This window comes from Anticarsia gemmatalis, chromosome 12, assembly GCF_050436995.1.
Source record: "Anticarsia gemmatalis isolate Benzon Research Colony breed Stoneville strain chromosome 12, ilAntGemm2 primary, whole genome shotgun sequence".
NCBI lineage: Eukaryota > Metazoa > Arthropoda > Insecta > Lepidoptera > Erebidae > Anticarsia > Anticarsia gemmatalis.
The window spans coordinates 12,327,962-12,349,612 of record NC_134756.1 but is presented as its reverse complement, the minus strand read 5'-3'; the positions used below and the strand labels follow the sequence as shown (position 1 = coordinate 12,349,612).

General features: G+C 32.7%; 1 protein-coding gene across 2 annotated transcripts in view; it reads left to right on the top strand.

Moving 5' to 3' along the window:
* Positions 1–378: 378 nt before the first annotated feature.
* The window catches only part of LOC142977093 (neuroglobin-like), a 119,300-nt gene continuing 98,027 nt past the window's right edge, over positions 379–21,651 (top strand). For both annotated transcript variants that reach the window (XM_076120807.1, XM_076120805.1), the window contains exon 1: positions 379–466. The gene's annotated coding sequence lies outside the window, so the exon portion shown is untranslated. The remainder of the gene's footprint in view (positions 467–21,651) is intronic.

The window sequence follows — 21,651 nt, the reverse complement described above, 5'->3', positions numbered from 1 at the left end:
CTTTTTTTCAAAAACGCCTTTAATTTCCTGAGACTACTCCTGCATACAACCTCTCAAAATCAAGTTTATCTTTAAAACACTAGTATAAAGTAATACTAGTAGAAATACCCTTTAATATCTGCATCTACACTTCTCTCTCCATCCCATAGTTGCCTGGAAGAGATTGCCTTGTGCGATAAGGCTGCCGATTGTTCATCAGTATGTTATTTATATTTAAGGTTTCACTATTTTTATTTATTGTATTTTTATTGTGGACAAATAACGAGTTTATATTATTATATAGGATAAGGGATACAAATCAAGCCTAAATCAAGTTCTAAAATGGTTTATAATCTTAACGTACACTTAATTTATCGTGCCACCCCGCCCCGCTGTACTCGCTCAGTCAGTTACCGGAGCGGGACTAAGTCGCCCGTGTGCTGTGTCAGTGTCAGTGTGTGTATGGATTACTTGTCCATGTGTTTAGGTAAGTCGTAGGTGATATTTACTACGTTAATATGTAGTTTTATAGGTTTAAAAAAAATATTTTGTAAAGTATTTTGTTTGGGTTTGTTTATGGGGTTTTAAATATCATAAGAGGGGTATTTCGCCGTGAGATAACTTTATTTCAGATATAATTTTGGTGTTTTGATAGATAATGTGGTGTGTAATCATATTAATGTAGAGACACTGAAATTGATAAGGTAAAATATCGTATTGAAATTCTCAATAAACCAGGTTCGGTTTGTATTGAATTCTACTTGAAATATAAAAAAATAGATTTTTAGAATGAAACAAACGTTAATGTTTATTATGGCAGTTTAGTTATTAAATTTCCAAACTACAGCTGAAAAAGGCTAAAATCGTATTATGTGAATTGTTAATCGTGTTTGTCTTCCTGTGGGAAATATAATATGTTATGATAATATTTTTGTATTTGCATTGATTTACATACTTAGTTAGTCTCAGAAATCTATTATCTGTTCAATGAAATCCCTAAGCTTCGCTAGTAAAAAATATACAATAATGAATAGTTGCAAAAAGGGCTCATGAATACCCAAGCATGGGCAACTTAAAACGTGAAATACGTGCTTTTTGAAATCATATAATCTGTTTTAGAAAACAGCTAATCATTGAAACACTTTTAAGAGTTTACTGTAAAAAAAATTACACGAAGGGAACACGATACCACTAGATCGTAACCGAGTTACAAAAATTAGGAATGCGTGTTTCAGACGGTCGTCAAAAATATACATTTTTATAAATATCCACGATGTTTCTACTTCCTTTCACTAATAAATTATACGGGTTATTAATACATGTAACGAATTCTAAAATATTTCGTTTATCGCGAATGTTATGTCAATGTCATACTTCGGTTTTCATGTTGATATCTTATCAGGCTAATGTTGGGGTATTGTTAGTCCTGAAAGCATTTTAAAACCTTGTTATCATTATTAAATACTAGTGTTTAAGTATAAATTACAGTATTTTTTTTCAATGCGTAAATGACATTATTTATTTTATTTTAAATGACATTCAAAAAAATACTGTCAGCTATGAAGTATTTGGAAGAAATGCTTGTCCGTTTTTGTAGTCAGAATTTTAACTCACTTACGAGTAGATAATGGATGGGAAACGTCACAAAACCAATGGGTAGATTTTCCGTGAATTAAAAAGCTTCTCGTAACATTATGTAAACATTACATACAAGATACAATCAAGCTTAAAATAATAATATGGGATTCGAACTGACAACCTTTTGATGCAGTTTGGTCATTTCGTGACTATCCCATAGACAGAATTTGACTGCAATTTAAATTAAGGAATACTAAATTATGTATTTTATTTTACATATTCTCACGATATTTCCACTCCCAGACTAGAAAAACAACGGGTGGTCAATTGTCCTAATAAATAAAAGCATTCTTAGATCATTATCAACTATGCATAAATTTAAATTCAAGCTAAACAACTATAAATAAGAAATTTTGATTAATTATGTAAATATCTAATTAGGTAGATTTGCTCCGTTGGTTTGCTGGTTGTAAACGTTATTGCTTAATTAGAGGTCCCAAATTTCATTCCCATTTTTATATTTTTATATTGATAGTAATTGTTAGCAAATCGCAGGTTCGATATCTGGTGATTGAATACAGATGAATGTATAGAATTACAGTCTGGTTCCTTTAAAATGTTATATATTCTTAATATCTGGAATAATGTTCTACAAAACACTAAATATACAACTAACACTAGTTTCTTTTAACCAGAAATTCTTGACTAGATGTTTGATCTTGACTTCAAAAAATAAGAAAATAAACTTGCTATAGTTTATTTTGTGTTAGCGGTTATATTTCACATCGTCGTCATCTAAATTTCATAAAAATTTATTCAACACTATAGCTTGGATAGCATAGAGCCCGACAAATTTTTGCATTCAATATTAATATGGATTATTAGCTCAAATTCAAGTTTACCCAACTCCATAATCTTTAAAACTTAGTTTAGTATTAACGTAAACTAACTCTACTCGCAAAAGCACTCAGCTACTAAAAGTTGCCTAAAATTTAAACCTAGCAAAACCTAAGTCTAGTATTACTAACAAGAGTCTAACTTATCTTTAATGAACGGTAGTGAAACTGTATCCACTTACTAACTATAAGTTGTTAGTAACTTTGAATCCTAATAGCAGACCGGTGGGGCTTCTGAGGATATAGAGTTCATGATAGAAGTAGTTAGTATTATGTTGCATATCGCCTAAGTTATATACTGCAACGGTCTTAACAAATTTAGCCAATGACTGTTCCACAGCTGCTAGGTAAAAGTCTCTTCTCGGGCATTAGAACTGAGTCTACTCAGTCTACCTTGCTTTTGAAGGAGTTTGGACTTTGTATTTCCTCAAGAACTAAATCATTTGGCAAAGCGCGGGTTGCACTTTGAATCCTTTTAAGAACCTGCTGATTATAAAAAAACATTCAGGCTGAGACAACTCTATCCCCTTTTTGGGTCATCAAATTAAACAATTCATGGGATAAACACAAGTCTTGTAAGATTTTTTTAAATGTAGAAACAATAGCTCAATCTGTCCTGAAAAAGACAATAGATAGTAATCATTCTCGAAATATCTTTATTTTGTCAAGAAACTATTTCGGACGTTACTGTATTTTTGGCCCAATAACTACATATATGGCGGACACATTTCGTGTTCTTTTACCGCGTATATAACTCTTTTTTTGTGTAACGCACCTGGCGTTTTAATATCGCGTTTACGTCGGCAACGTCCTTCAAAGTCAGGTGTACACTCTACAAAACACCCCTTTTAATAAGGGCCAAGATGTTTTCGAGTAAAAACATATTTTACCATTAAAAATTCGCGTCGCTCGCTATTTACTATTCTTATGGGATTATGTTTTTTTGTACTTGGTAATTTGGCCGGTCGTATTAAAATCTAACTGTGCTTTTTTAGGTTTTATTAATCGGCTAATGTCTACTTGATGTTAAGGAATGATAACGTATTGTTAAGAAGTCACAGTCTTATGAAGTTGGATATACTTTTATACAGTCATTAGATTAAGGCATTCAAAAACTGTATTCCTACTTCTACTACTTTTAAATCCCTACTTTAAAAACATAAAAAACTACTTATCAGGATTTCTTACGAACGAACACGCGCTTAATAACAAGAATGTTTATTAAGATTCCAAAATGATATTATACCTTGCCCTGCACAGAAATAGGTTATTAAAACCCCTGGGACAGAAATAGGTTATTAAAAAAAAATGATATCTTAATAAAAATATGCTCTACTTAAATTACACTACACTATACTACAGAACATAATATAAATATTTTGAACATAATCATCGTTAAACCACATCCACTTCGCGTAGGCGTAAATTTTATCCTCAATTAGATTATAATATCTATATCCTCACTCACACAAGGAAAACAATTACTTTTTCAACAATATGTAAAATTATGAATCTCATATGCTCTTTACATTTATTCGGTAGTAGACTGGGTTAACGAAAAATGATTAAACTCGTAAAAAGTTCATCTAAAATCCTCAGACTACGTAATTTTTTTCGTAAACAATGTTGAAATTGTAATTATTACAGACTGAAATATTTTATTAGACATTCATTTCATTCCAACAAAAGTACGCCATCGTGACGTCACTACACTATATTTCTATACTAGAATAGCGGACCCGACAGACGTTGCCCTGTCCAATAAATTAAAAATTTATTAAAAAAACATTGTCCAGTGGACAAAATTGTGAATCTTAGCCATTCTCAGATTCCTTTGTAAATAATTTTATTATTTAAATATCAAATGTCAATAATTAACATAATTGGGCAACTTACACACGATCATTTGATTCTTAACTAAGTAGAGCTTGTACTTTTTCAACCAAATAACTAATACATACTTCTAAATACAATATTGAATTTAAAATTAATCACATTTAATTTGGAACTTGTGGTTCTCATTGTGTCATGTTGGGTATCTAAATTAGAATTGCGGGTAAAATATATTGATTTGAAAACAATGCCTATCAACAAGGTAAATCTAAATCAAAATGCATTATAACAATCGCTTCCTAAAAATAAATAATAACCGTTTAAAATGATTGTTATATTATGATATCCTCAATTATTCTCTTATTCGTATAGTTAATGTCACTGTCACTGTTTTCAAAGCCATTTATTTCCCTGATAACATATGTATGTATATGTTGCGAGTTGGACATATAAAATTACTTATCAAAAAATTGTCTTCTAACATTCGCTAAGGACCCTAATTATTTTGCTAAATATTTCTTTTTGATAAATATTCGACAGCTACCTTGAAAAATTAAAATATTTCTGAAGGTCTTTAATGTAGTTTATTTGTATCTTTATTATTTGACAGCAATTGCATTCGATTTTTGATACCCCTACTTACGTACTAAATCATGAATCCATTCGTCTATGTGTCCACGTTGCAGTTGCTTAACCAACTGATCATTATATTACATATCGGCGAGCGCAATTTCTAAAAAAGCCACAAGTAATTTCAATAAAATATCGCCTATAAATCTATAATATTTGCACAGCATATAAACCATGTTAAATGCTTCAACCGGCCATTAAAACAAATTGAATTTTTGTCTATAAATATTCCACAGGAAATTGGATTATTTGTTTTTTTTATATTGATTTCATGTTTTTTTGACACGGTAACAGATTTCTCCTGTTACAAACGTAATTGCTTACAAGAAAAAGGTAGAGTTTAGGTTAGAGTAGTTCAGATAAAGATGAAATTACAAAAGTCATTCAGTTTAGGTTAGCTAGTTACAAAAACTAAATGTCAATTATGTATGTACTAATAATAGTTATTTATTAGTCTCTGATCATACCGTATGTTGGCAGCACTTGCTAACATGTGACTATAAGAATAAAGGCAGCAAGAAGTTTTCGGACTAATAATTTAGTTAAATCGAACATTTAAGACTGTTTAAACTCAACGCATTCCGAAATTACTTTTAACACCTAACAACACTTAGCAAAGTAATTTACAATCACAATCAATGATTATTTATCTTAGCAATTGACAGAACTAAACCGCATACGTGTAAACAAACCCTTGTGTTTACATTTGTTTACAATTGTTTACATTACACCGCTGACATGTTTTATGTAAAGCGTGGGCTAGCATTAGAAGCACTTAACGAATGTTTGTTTTCCTGAAATAACTGGATTTATAGGTGACGGGGAAGGTACGATTGGTTCCCGATTATTTGGAATCGTATATGATTCAAGACTACTATTTATATTTTTCGGAATGCCAACTGATTTAACTCATATATTTTATGATAAAAGAAAATTTATTCTAATTGAAGCGCTTTACTTTCTCAGGTAGCTTTCGTGTAAAACCTACAAATTATAAAAAATATTACCTACTACTGTTGTTTGGAAATAAAAACAGTCAATAAAAACTATTATATTCAGCATGCTTGAAAGTTGTTTTTTAAACCAAAGATACAGAGTATTGTATTTCTGCTAAGCGTCAGATTATTTGTAAAGCACGTAAAAAGCCGGTCTTGGACTGAAATGACAAGTCAATGTAAAAGACTTTCAAGCGGCTTAAATGACTTTCTCACTAAACTATGCCCTACTCATACAAAAGAAACAAATAAAAGCTAATCAACGTCATCTAAGAACTCCTCCTGATGTCATCTCTTCGTAGGAAACAACACAGCCTTCCTAAAACCCACGAGATGATATAAGTCAGGGTGTCACAACATCCGCATGAACAGATGTTAATCAAGCAAGGTCTCGTCTGACTTATGACTGGGAACATTATACTCGCGTTGTGGCAGGAGCTTCCTTGAATCACTGTTTGTTTTATTAGGGACGTCAGTTGTGTGGTGTATTTTTATATAAGTACTTACATAATGTACCGTAGTGGATAAAAATGGTATCATTTACAACAATTTTTGTGATTTTAATCAAAACTTACTATTAAGAAATTCGAAAACTGTGTTGTAATAAAGAGTGGCACTACTAAAGATTAGTGTAATTGGCTAAGCTAGGTAAAACCTGACCAAAATGTGAAGAAAACCAAGTTAATTAATGCATGATATCATTAATCCCTTTAGTAAAACATTTTTATTTTGTGAGGAAACTTCAAGACTGTCAGTTTTTGATTGATTTCCACGTATTTATCAAAGGTAATCAACTACTAAGGTGATACGAACACGAATCAGAAATTTTCATGACAAAGAAAACACACCCAAAGCACAAAAGCGCTGTACTGTAGAAATATGTTAAAATATACACCTAAATTACACAAGAAAGAACAGCTTCGCTTCGACATCAAAATATCCTCGAAGAAGGAGTAGTCTATAATTCTCTACTTCATTTAAAAAACTTTTATGAACGGCATTTTTTCTCGCAAAAACGTAAACCAGTCTAATTCTTGCTCAAGAATAACTTTTTAGTCATATATTTAGCAAAGCCCAAATGTTTTTAGATGTTCCCAATATTTACCCATGTGGTGTTAGGACTGTTAGGTGTGAATGTAAATATTATAAGCAGATACGGCGCGCGTCACGACCGACGGTCAAGGAACTTAATACAAAATATACCGTGTGCTTCTCACGAGGGATGGAAAACTATTAAATATACGGTCTCTAATGACTTCTTTTGAAGGGACGCTTGTGCTAAATGCGTCTAGTTTCTACCTTTCAGTTGAAATAGAAATCTGCTCTGTATTTACACTACCTACTACCTACCTACCTACTTAGTTAGTCTTTATTTTCGTTTTGACGACAATTTCACTTATACGGTTTCTGAGGTACATTTAGCGGTAGTTTATCTATTCAAACTGTCGTGTTTATATTATTATTAAACGCTCTTCAATAGATAAATTACCGCTAAATGTAATTCAGAAATCGAGGTTTGTTCAGGTTAACAAAGTTTTGGTAATTTTCAATTGCTTATTAAATTGATGTACCCGGTAATGAGCTATATGGATGATAAAAAGATATGAGTGGGTCACATAGCTAGATACGATTGACACAGGATTAATATAGGTTCATAATTAGCCGTCGGTTTTCCCGTGATAATGAATACTAATACGTAATAATGAATTTTTAGCTAATCTTGCAAGACTAGCTTAAATTGTTAGTTAAATGTCGCTCAAACTTATCTAAAAAAAGCCCCTAGTATATATTTTCTGATATTTTTAGTTAGTAAACGTATTTCACACCTACATTCTCAGGAAGTGACCTGTTCAAATATGTTCCCACAATCTATTTCAACAGCTATAATAAATAAAGTGATGTACAACTCGTGGTCGTGTCGTTAAAACTAAAACGTAGTAAATTATCGGTTTTAGAACGTAAACTGTAATACAATGGAAATATTTTGTGGGTTTATGCAGTTTTTGATAGGGCTACCTGTACTAAATGAATGTACTTTTCTGTTACTTGAGTAGGCGACGTAGATTGTCAAATGGTGATGTAGATATTGGCAGATACAAGTCGAAAATATAAACCATTGCGTTTGATTAACGTTTAACATCAATAAATCATTTTAACACAATGATTTATTGCTTGCCCGGTCATTATAATATTTTTTTATCCTCAATAGTTCAAATCGTATAAATTTTTGACAATTTGTGTGTGTGCATTAAGTAAAATTTGAAATGACAGTAATTCATTTGTTATTCATCCAAACATTCTACTCAATAGTGACTTTACAGGCTTCTTCTTAGCAACTACTGACCATTTTTGTTGTCGTTTGTATCCCAAATGGATATTTGCAAAATTACCTACAAATCAATTTTACTCCTAGCGGCTGCCCTAACCATTGCGCTACTCCATCATTCACAATCGTACTAAAATCAACGTACACTTAAACGTCGACAGCCCTAGCAATAACACCGGCGAGTTATTTACAATCCGACAATATCATGTCTCGGTAACATTCATTAATACCAAGCTCGTTTAATTTGTTGGCAATTCGTAAGATTTTAGTGTAAGATAAATATAAAAGTTTCAGAGCGAATTGAATGAAAACATCGTGAGTTTCAGCGTGTATGGGTGGGGCTTTAGTAAGAGCGGAGAAAATTAAACGCTCATTTAATTAATAAAACAGGATTGCTTTTTTGCAATTATTATAATTTAGTGTTACATGCAGCATGAAAATTATGATAAAAAAATTATCATTGGTCAATGAGTTTTAAATAAGTTATCGCGCTAAACGTTTCAATTTAATCACTGTTCATATTTTTTTCTCTAATTTATTGATGTGGTGTGGTGTGGTGTCGCTACATTCAAAATTCGTAGGTTCGATTCCTACACGGAACAAATATTTTTGACATCCGAAATGCTAATATGCGTTCGTTGTTCGTATGCTTGTAAAAATCTCTGAGCTAAAAGGTCAATACTTGTTTTTCATACGTTTTCAATATGCTAAGAACGCTGTTGTTAGGTTTCAAGCTTTCCCTTAGTACGAGAATACATTCAGTCAAAGTTTAAGTTAACATTTTACACGTTAAAAGTTCTTTCCAAGAATGTCAACAATGCATCGTGATTCACACATAAAGTCCTAAACTCTCTGCACTTTTACCAGTTTTACGGTAGATTTGTGTACATTGGCATCTAATCCCAGGCATATGAGGTACACATTTAGTGGTAGTTTATCTATTCAATAGCGTTTTAGCTTATATAAAAAAACACTGCTGCTCATCAAATTATTTGTAATATAAAATTCTAACCGTATATTTTTGTGAGACCAAAAATAATTTTAAAGTTACAATCGTTAAGTTTATGGTCGTATTAATGGACGCTTAGTGGAAAAGTTTCAGAAATGTGATGGATTGCATACTTCAGACGGTTCAGTGGTTTCATTATTTTATTAGCCTGATTCGTTCTATACATTAAATTTTCCATTTTAAGGAATAAAAACATTTTCTCTTTGTTGTATTGGTCAGGAACTAAAACCAAGCAAATTTTTTTTTAATTATTTGAATCTTATCGACTTATTTATGCTGCACAAGCGTCTCCTAGCAAATTGACGATGGATTTGACCTTTAATCCACCATGCTGGTCACCAACGGAATTAGTCATTACTATATCTACGGAACTAAGTAATATCAAAGCTACAACTGTAATCAGATATGTTAAAAAAGAACATAAAGAAACAAGTAGGTGACGAACCTTGTTCTTCATAGTTCTTGTACATAAGGCAACCTAAAACTTCGCTAGTTATTAGTTTTCACGGAAACTTTCGCTTTTATTCATCTAACATCCACGTGGAGAGAGAAATAAATAATTCAGGAGGTGAAGTTTTACAAAAATGTTGTGAAAGGTAGTAGATATGACTTATTTGTTCATAATCATTGAATTGTTTTTAGTTGTAAATAAGAACAACTTAAGTTGAGATATTTGTAATTTCTGTCGGTGAAAAAAAATATGTCGTCGATTTGTTTCATTTCATTTTGCATTCATAAATTTTTTCTCCTGATTTTTATTGTATGTGACTTCTCAATTTATATATTTCTGAACTATTAATATAAGAAGCTTACAATGCGACCACACCTTACAATTTATTAATATTCAAGCAAGCGTAATGAAGGAAATTATTATAATAATAAACTGTGTAAACAAAGAATATTATTTATTTAATAACATAGCAACGGAATATTTTCGTTGTGGAAAAATAATACTAACAAAATTATACAAGAGTCAGATTACTATTATATATCCCGCGGCGTCAATTTTATAGACGGGAGAATATCTTAAAAGAAACGTCTACATAAAATAAATTAAGTACCGTGGTTTGAATAATTGAAGGACAAAAAATATTAACAGAAAATTCTGATTTTCACCAAAAATCATTATAACTCAAGTCTCTGACCGTGCATTCATCGATTTATCATAAAGAAAATAGAGACAATTCAAAACTAATGAGTAAGACCGACTTAAAAATCAAAACTACCGGAAAATTGAAACGCAGACATTAAGGACATTAAAACAAAGGGGCAGTAAAACTATAGCCGAAAAAGCAAACCAGTACCACGATTCTCTACCACTATCGACTACCGACAACCGGCTAGCTATCGAAATTTTGACATTTAGAATGTACTGCCAAAATGTTTCCTAAGACACCCGTCAGAGGCGCTGATCAGATTTTCATACAAAATTTCTCGATGACAGTTCGGTTGTCGGTAGTCGATAGCAGTAGAGAATCGAGGCACAGTTAGTGGTATATAAAACTCAAAGAGCAAATACAAAATAGCAAATCTTAAAAGGCATACACAAGAGTAGAAAAATATTATCAGTGTTTCTCCTTCCAACCTAAGGTCTATAAGAGATTGCTTCTGAGTAGTTTAACCGCCATTTTTACCTATCTATACATTTAATTTCACTAAAAAAGGTATATTTATTGCAAAGACTTCTAACTATTTAAAAAGAACTAAAGAGCAAGAACAAAGTAACAAATCCTAAATGAAGTGAGAACACAAAGTAGACAGTAGTGGTTATTTTCGCTGGAACATTTACAATTTCCCCCAAAAACATTGTATGCTAAGAACCGGCGGACATCAGCTGTCGACTGTTACGTTACTATTTTAGTAGTGTTCACAACTTAGTAAAGCTTAGGGTGTTTTGTGAGTCAGCATATTATTCTAATAATGCGAATGGTGGTACGAACTTGAGGTTTATGATTTCTTTTAACTTAAGGGTTGCTGATGGCATAAATCGTTTTCAGTTTTCTGTGCAAGTGCACTTTCAAGTAAGTACCTTGTGTTTGAGATGAGTATTTAAGTTATACCTAGAGTCGCCAAAAAGGATATTGGTGTTGAAATGCCAAAAATGTGGAACATTTCTTCGAGCCAATGTTCTGCGATGCTATTAAGTAATATTATTTTGTACGATATTAAGACATTTGTTTTTTAACTGATCTTAAATGCCAATTGCTGGATACGGTACTTAGGATTTCTAATTGCATCAAACGACAGCTATGTAATAGGCCATCAAACACTTTGAATCAGTCACCAATATTCGACCTCATAAATTGCCGGAGTCCGATGGATGAGGGCGGCCCAGGACCGGTCCTATTGGCGCTCGATGGGGGAGGCCTTTGTCCTGCAGTGGACGATTCTCGGCTGATATGATGATGATGATGATGATTCGACCTCATAAAGAAGAAGCATGATGCAAGCGAGAAAAGAAAAGTAATCCAATTGATAACCTCCTTTTTCTTGAAGTCGGTTAAAATATGAATGGAACATACGCCTAACGAGTAAACGTTCTTAAAACTCTGTACAATCATTGTGAAATCTTAAAACCCGTACTGTTTCGTATCAAACTTGAAACATGGCGGAATATCTTCAAATGTATATTTTCGTATGTGTGTTTATGTTTCAGCTTTATTTATTTAATATTGTTTATGTATCTCTGGATTGTTTTCACTCAATTTCTGGAATCTGTAGTTTCTATATATAGTTGGTCATCGTTAATGGAATAAGTAGAAGATAAAAATTACTATAGTATTGTATTTTGATCATAATATTTACAGGATGGAGACGTCCAGTAGTTAACTTACAAAAAATGTTTTCATTGTGTTCTGATTAATGTATATTTGCTGCCATGACGATTCGTATTTATATGCTTATTCATATAAAGTTCTTTGTTCTGTCTCTCAAAACAAATATGAAGAGATTTTTTTTGATTTGTTAAAATTTACTAATAAATATGAAATACATATAATTTTAATAGCTTATAATTTTAATAAACTACATTTTTTGCACGAAATATCGAGAATACACATATCCATACACAACATTTTATCATTTAAACAAAAGAAAGTTTTTTTAAAATAATTTAACTAATTAGCGTAATCTTAAACAAATTTGATAAATACTTGCACCAGAAATCAAATTTAAAATAGACCATCAACCGTTGTCTGTCAAACGCAGTACAAATCTCTAGGAGTGAGCAATTTTCAAATTGAAAAAACCTCAATTACCGGCTGTCCGAGTATTTTCCCAACACAAACCTACGGAAGAGATCTCAGCAAATACAGCTGACTACCAGGTTTATTTTCACTGCGAATATATCGGTAGTTTCTGCAATAGGTATATTTTCTTTTAGTTTTAATCTCCTAACTCTTGCTTTAGAGTAATTGATTCGTATTTTTAAAGAGCATGTCGAAGTTATTTTTGATTGGTTTATTTATCTACAAAGAGGGTGCAACTTCTATCCATCCAAAGAAAAAGATACTAGTGGCCAAATACTGAATCAATTTCTGTAACTTTAATGCTCTACAAAGTGATAAAGAGGGCTACTATTACCACATCAATCCAAAGACTAGATCGACGACCGATTGATCACTTCGTGTGGTGAAACTAAATGCCATGGATCGACAAAAAGTCTTTTAACAATTTTTATTATTAGGTACTGACATTACGATTAATGTCGATATTTTTCATTATGATTTGAAAAAATATATATTATTAGCTAATATTAACTCGGCAGTCATTTTATTACAGTAGTACAAGATTGCATGCGAGAGCTGCCATTTAAAGTACGTCATTAAAATCGATCAATTTTGGAATAAAGGACAACATACATAGTTAAAACCGTAATGATATCGTAGTACCAACATACTATTTGTTTTTTCCTATTTCAAATAAACGAGGACGCGGAACAAGAACAGGGAAATCTCCGGACGCCGTTAAATTGTTCAACATCTGGGTTTGCAGACAAACATATACTTTAAATGTGTGTTTATTTGTATTGCAACATGTTACGGATGTTTTACATGAATCTTTGGGAAATTGTGGAGGATAGTAAAAGGGATTTCGGAAGTTCGAAACGAATTTGTGGAGAAGTTATTTAGTTTGAAGTAACTGTATTAATTTATTTCTACAGGGATTTCTGCGTAGTTGGTACTTAGTATCTGAAATAACGTAATTTTATTGCACATGCCTCACACATAAAAATACATAAATTTACACAAAAGTATGCTCAATCTTTATACAAATTATTGTTAAATGTAATTACAGATATTTGATGCAATACTTTGCCAATGGCAAGGAACGCATCAAGCTGAACCACCTAAAAAACCTTTCCTATCTCGGTTAAAAAAGAAAATTAAATATGAATCAATGAAACTTCAAGTCATTGTACAATGATTTCAAAACATACTATTATACTATACAATAAAAATCCGTGTAAGTATTCTAAAGTAAATTTCACATACTAAATCACATGCAGAACCTAAAACACAGTACTAAACAAGAGCACTACATTCAAGTACACAGTCCTACAAAGGTATTACCAGTACATGCATCTCCCAACATGATCGTACTATTTGAACATGGACATACACCAGTCCTACTACCCAGCTTTGTGCATACAACATTTGGTCGCATGTTAGAACTCCGCCTGAAGGTATTAGCTCGTCTTTACAACTATACTGCAACTGTTTGATGAGGTAAAATTAGATTTCGGTATGATTTACATTGTGTTATTAGCGAACGGACTGTTTGAAACAAAATTATGTCAATAGTTCATATGTCTAGAATTTGCTTGTAGCTTACCTTTGTGCAGAGAAACAACTCAGATTCGTAGAGTACTCAGAGTTTTTGCCAAAAAGGATGTTCCTTTCTGAATACTGTAATGATACATTTTTATACCATATCAAACATTGCTGAATTTGATGTACGTTAGTTTAGTTACATAGCAGTGGAAACAGTGTAGACAAAAAATAAAAATATCGGTTTGGGTTGTTCGGTGACGCAAGTTCGACTTGCCCTTCGGTAAACACAACTTCAATTCCATTTAACGTTTTTTTATACAACCCTGTGTATATCAAAAATATGCCCTTATAGCTTGTGCAATTATGTATACTTCAGCAGGCTGCATGAAAGAAATCCAACCGATTCGAACATTTTACCATTTTTAATACATTTTCCAAAAAGCTAGACACTCAAAACGAAAACGCTGACAACAAAAGAAAATGTTCAGTGGAAACGTCAGCGTAAATTTACATAAGTTTGTAAATTTACGACGTTTTGCCTAGAAACTCTGAGAACGTTAGTTCTAGGCTATTGCGCTGATAGCCTAAGTTGAGACATAGACATTACGAGAAAGACGAATGAAGGACTTTGCGAGTGGTTGAATTAATCTTGAGTGATGGGATAGGAATTATGTAATATTAAATGATTAAGATGTGCTTGGGTTAAAGAAAGTTTACTAAACCGATTTTCATATGTTATCAGTAGTTACAAAAATATATAATAATATATTTAGGGTGAGCTTACGGCTGATTACTGTGATTAGTTAAATGTGTATTTCGAAGAAAAATATTTTCTCCTAATTTGTTTTCGATTCTTTAAAAATATGTTACACCTTGGATTATAACTTAAAACAACTCATAATTGAAGGTCTAGGTTGTACATATTTCAATAATGACTTAAATTGATAAGATCTCGCTAGTATTTTGAAAGTTTTCTGTATTTGGTCGTGAAATACAGTTAATTATATAAAAGTACAAACGATTGTTGAAACCTCAACCAAATTAATTAATTTCCCAAATAATATATAATGGTTCCCTAGACACAGAGCCATGGACTTGCACATTTACATAATAATATTCATCACAAATGTTTACGTGTTGTTGTATTAATTAACTAAATATTTACACCGACTCTGTTCGCATTGACTTTCAGATTAACGTAGATTCTACTGCACGCCTCCGTCTATCTATCGTATGGTTAGTGGTCAACCTAGTGTCAAAGTTGTTCAAGCCGCCCGAGAGGCCTTTGACATGGCTTAACGACTGTTATCTTAATTGACAACAACCGGGACCGACTTTTTACGTGCCCTCCGAAGCATGGAGACGCTCAGTTCAAATACCACTATGCGGTTACCCATCTATAGAATGACCGCGCCAAAGGTTGCTTAACCCACAGATCGTTTACCGACCGGTGAGATAGAGATAGATAGGGGATAGTTATTTCACGATTTTTCAATATATAGTATCTATTTTTAAGCAATAGCTAATAACTACTGTATAACATCTTGAACTTACATTTTTAACCGACCATAAAAAAGAGGCGCTTGTCTATTTATCGGAATATTTTTTATACTGTAAAAAATTGATGTCCTATACAGCTGGAGTTTAAATTTTCGTGTCGGAACACAGATGTAGGTATTTAGTTTCTGAATAAAAATCAGATTCACCGATGACGAATGTTTGTTAAAAAATTTGTAAAATAAAAAGCATTTGAATCTGATTTCAATTTTATATGAACATCATATATTTTTTCAATAAAACCCATTACAATTTTATCTAAAAGTAAATTGTGCTTTTAGAGCATTGTGAATTTATTTATTTAATTAAACGGAATATGGACGGGATTCATAAAACAATTTGATTAATAACTTCAATTAAAGCGGTGAGCGTACCGCGCGAATTTCACCTTTTATTAAAATGTTGTTCAATGGAAACCGCAGGTGGCATTGACAGGTTAAATGATCTATCAACTGCATACACCGGTCTTGTATTGTGATTTATAACACTACAATGCGTGCTTTTATCATTCTGAAGGTTTTTTTCAGCGGTATTTAGATAATAGATAATGAGTTTATGATAGTTAAAGACTATTTATTGTCATAAAGTCTTGAGTGGGATTTTTAGTTACACATTTTTTTTCTCGCATCCTTTTGTTAGATAACAAATTATTTTTTTCTAGATTTTCAGGACCGACATTTTGTAATATCGTATCACATTAAAGTTACGGTTATTTCGTATTAAATTAGGCAACGGAACAAATAAAAAAAACTACCTAAAAAACCTATATAAACATAATAAAACATTATACTATAAATTCAATGAAATTACCATTTCTTTCATGCACCAAACGCAGTAAACAATTTGCTCTAAGGCTTCAAGAATGAAACCTCTGGCAGAATTCCAAGTCAAGAAAATAATGTAAAATTGAAATTTCTATCAAACGCCATTCAGTCGAAGGTAAATGGTTTTCAGTCTTTACTTTCCAGACTGCTGGTTTAAAATATATTTGACACTTGAACAAATGTTACTGAGGCTTTCAATTCTAACTGCAGAAATGCTTAGCCCATCCCATTATAATACTAGCTGACACGCACAACTTAGCTTGCGTTACAGTGAGAATGGGCTATTAGTGTTCCTGAAATTAGCGCGTTCAACCAACCAAACAAACAAACTGTACAATTTATAATATTTATGTATGTGAAAATCGACCAGTCTGTTTCTTACGGTTGAACTATTATATACAGCCATTTTCTTAGAAATTACGTGAAAATGTTGGAACATCCAGGGTTTTTTCGTTATCCCATGTTGAGTATAGTCGGTTCTAACTACATGTTATCGTTCTTAAAAACATGCTTTCAAGAGATGCTGATGTTTTTATGACTAACCGGCCTGTCGTCAACAGTCTCTGGGAATCCTACGAACAACTGTTGTTCGTACACCGGGAAGAGATACGGGTTATTTTTATAGGGATCTAGATATATAGGTGGAGCAGGACTGTGAGACACTGCAGTATTGCGGAAGGACTTGGTGAAGGCTGCCGAATGCCTTTATTTCATAATCGGTCATAGGCATAGGTAGAGACATACCTAACAAATACGTACAACATACTAATGTGATAAAAATGATTCTACAACGGAAATTACACAGACTGGTACCTGGACTAAAGGTCATAAGATATGAATCATTCAACAAAAATCTTTAAAGATCGCATAAACGGTTTCCACTCAGATCCATTCACCTTTAATACACGAACTAACGTACAATTTGTTTACACGGCGATACTCGGTAGTATCTTTCATAAATATCTCGCGCCTGTATCCCTCGGTGAGCTAAATCGGTACTCTTTTAAATAAATAAAACAAAAACTTACGATCGACCGTGACTAACTGATCCAATTTGGAAGCGTACTTTAATATTCCATGGGTTTTTCATGGTATTTGCAGATGTTATTGAATTTTCTTACTTCGACTGACTCGCAGATTGGCGTGGCTGGTATGAAAAAATATTGTTGTGGGTACAAGTAAAAAGTAGGCTACAAAAAAGTTTGCTACGTTTGTTCCCAGGTCGTCAACTATGTTCCAAACTCCACCGAAGTAGATTTAACATTTTGTAGTGAAATCGTATTGAATAAACATACTCATTGATAATGATTAAATTTATTTCTTAGGTAAGCTAAAGGTATGGATAAATACAATATTACTTGTTTCACGGCACTAGTCTCATGAACCATTGATGCGAGTCTAAATCATTGTTACTAACATAGTGAGAGTTTTAGTGAAAATACACCGAACCTTATAAAGAAACTCTTATGCACTTGTATACATACAGTCTAAAGACTTGCAAGTGTACGACAAAACACCTGCCGATTGCCAGCTGTTTGTGCGACAGCCGGCCGCAGTTTACGTTTGTTTTTATTGCAATAACGATTCCGGTACTATCGACAAATATTTTTCACACAGAAAACTAAAAAAAATGTGATTTTTGCTGTTCTTCTAAGTTCCAAAAATATATAAAATATATCCTAAAATCAATGTCTAAAATAATAGTTTTGATATTTAAGTACATGTCTCTATTTATTTTTTAAGCGCCTCTCCAACGGCGTTGTATAATTTGCACCTAATTTCTTGGCGTTGTAGAATTCGTAAACGCATTTTTTTGACAAACAAACGTGGATAAAAGTAGCTGTTTTACAATAATTTACATATACTATTAGTGCTAGTGCTAGTCTTATAGACTACATAATCTTTGAAATACAGACGTTATTTGTATATAACGACAAACAGACACAAATATAAACATGTTTAATTCCACCTGCGTTTCGTTGTCTCACAAAACATTGTTAGTAGGCGTTTTGCGCACAATACTTAGATTATTACGTAGATAGGTAAAAACAAACGTATATTTTAGTTATTTGCGTAATCTGTTAATGAAGTATTTACGATGAAGAAATGTAATTTAATTTGTGCATATGCTGCTCTTATTTGTTAATATCTTCAAGAGATAATTAGATGCAGATGGTAAAACATATTTTGCTGGATTGAGATTAATAAAATATCATCAGATTATAAGGATGTAGATAAACCTGGAGATGCTTTAATTATAGCCTCATTCGCAAAACCGCTTAGAAAGTGCCAGCGCTGCTTTCAGTACAATCAGCGTCAGAAATATGTATACACTATCGCATTTGCGAATATAGCCTGAGTTAGAGCAAAAACTTAAAAGTATTACTTGTGCATTCAATTTGATCGTTCAAACGAGTCTTTTGAGCTTTAACTATTTCTGGAAACCCACAATTATTTGTTTCGTTTGAATTGACCTCGCAACTCCTATGCAGTATAGGTTTATAGCGTAGGGACAACCTTAACAACAGAACCACAGACGTCTTAAATAAATTAGAAAACACACTATAAACAAACTTATAGGAAAGATTATTTAACTGTTTTAAACATAATTTTACTCTTAACGACTTTGTTGGTACAGTAAAAATCACAAGTAAACCTATGACTAAAGGTTATTAATTATCGTAAAACATCGCGGCTCAAACTCATGATACAAAAATGCAAAATGCTGGCTACCTTTAAAATTATCATCGCGTAAGACCTGTTTAGAATTAGTACTTATCTATGAGGTTATATTTCAAATGGTGTGATCTCATTATTTACCAATAACTAGAATGAGATAAGCGTTATTGCTCATTACTACCAGCTGCTGCGTGTGAAATAGACATTACAAACTTTATAGATTAATAGGCTAATTATATTGCTGCCGGTTTTAACAAATCGGCAAATATATCAACTACTTATAACCTGTTTAAATCACATAACGTTGCATCTGCTTCCCATTACAAGTAAAGCACTTTTTGAATCAGTATTAGTGCACTAAGCTTGCATAGTAGTGACTAAATAGGGCAAATTGTTACTTCAAATACTGTACTGAAAAAAAAATCATGCCGTGTTCCTATATATTCCTATATTCTGCTTACGGCTATGGGAACAATTTTGGTTTTATATCGTAAAAATTCCTTGGTCACTCCCAAAGAACTTTTATAAAATGAAATCAAAGCTTAATATTAGGTATCTACATAAGTCATATTTCCCGCAATTTGAAAAATAGATTCCAAAAATCGTTCCAAAAGCGATTCCAGTGAAACAACGACTTATCGACGCGAAACTTTTATCAAATCACCATTCTTCATCCTTTGTTAAGGAATGTAAATACGAGAGTGGATCCGTCAAAAATTCGAACGAAAAAAAAATCCTTCAATAAAAACGAATCGGCTAGATTTCTCGCAAAATGGGGGATTTTTTCAACAAAATTCCAGTAGGAATTTCCCAATACCGTAGCGAAATGTCTAAAGACATGCAAATAATCCGGTTACTCGGACCTTTTGGCCGGGTATCCCGGTTATCCGGCCCGTCGGGACCGGGTTGGGAGCGATAATGGCTCTATTTGAACACAAAACCCTGTAGTGTTGATATCGTAATTAATTTAAAATTGAAAAGGCTTGGGTTTTGCTGGTCATTAACACGTTCGTTAAAGTGGTGTGCATTTTTTACAAGGTTTTATTTCTGTTTATTTGATGCTGTTCTTGTGGTTTTGTTTCTTCTACTCTTCAATAAAAAATATATTACTTTTGCTTTCTTCCATACTCTGATATTGAATTGTATCTAACCTGACTTGTAGATTCAAAATAATAACTCTTCAAAAAGTAGCAATCTTATCTTCCTGTATTTACAACTTTGAATTCTTAATACTTAAGTTTCCTGCATTAATTACGTGTAAGGATTAATATATTAACATATAGATCACAATCCTTTGTGAAATAACTTTCATACCATAAATTCTCTGGATAAACGCAATCAATCTTCTATAACCCACAAACAGTCGATTGCGTGGGAAGACTTCTGGGAACTGCCTTTGTATTCGATTAAATACCACACGATCAAAAACACATCCATGTAAAACAAAAATGAAATAGATGGCAACAAAATCCTAGCCTTTACAATTCTCTACCTCAGCCCGAGACCACGAATGGTGTCACTTGATTGAAACGTCGGGTAAACAAGTAACTTAACCTTTAATTTTCAATCACACTAAAGACCCGTTTTATTATAATACTAGCTGACTAGCGCAACTTCGCTTGCGTCACATAAGGGGTCAAAATTTTCCCCATTTTCGAAACATTTTTCGTTGCTTCTCCGCTCCTCATGTTTGTAGCGTTATGTTAAAATATAGCTTTCCCCAATAAACAGGTTATCCAACAGTAAAAGATTTTTTCAATTCGCACCTGCAGCTCGTGAGATTAGCGCGTTCAAACAAATAAACTCTACAATTTTATAATAGTAGTTTAGACTAGCTCTTCCTACCATATACAATTGCTGAAAAACATCGTGAGAACTTAGCAAAAACGTCATCCTTACCCTACTCCAGATTACAGCCAGCTGTTCACCGCATTCCGCCCTAATTGCCTGCACTCTTAGCTGAAAATTAGATCATACTAGAGCTCATTTGGTTAATGCAATCACTTAGACGCTATTACGACGCCTAAGATGCTCGAAGGTCTATTTTCGTAGTTACTTGAATATGGAATGTTATGTTCCCTGTTTATGCCTTCGACCTAATTCTTAGAAGAATTTCAGGAGGCTTTTTCGGTAGAAAATTGTTGTACTTATACCAAGGTATTATAATTAGGCAGCTAACCTCAGATTTGTAAGCGGGATTTTTTAAGTTTAATATACACTTCGGTGTCGATGTCTTAAGCAAGTTAAGACTTACAAACAATCTCTATAAAATCATTAACATTGGGTTTATTTAACACTAGCTGACCCGCGCAACTTCGCTTGCGTCCTATAAGGGAGAATGGGTGAAATTTTTCCCCGTTTTTGTAACATTAATTACTGGTACTCTGCTCCTTTTGGTCGTAGCGTGATGATATATAGCCTATGTCCTTTCTCGGGTATCAAAATATCTCCATACCAAATTTCATGCAAATTGGTTCGGTAGATAAGGCGTGATTGAGTAGCAGACAGACAGAGTTACTTTTGCATTTATAATATTAGTATGGAGTATGGAGGATTTATGTACTTCCAGTCAA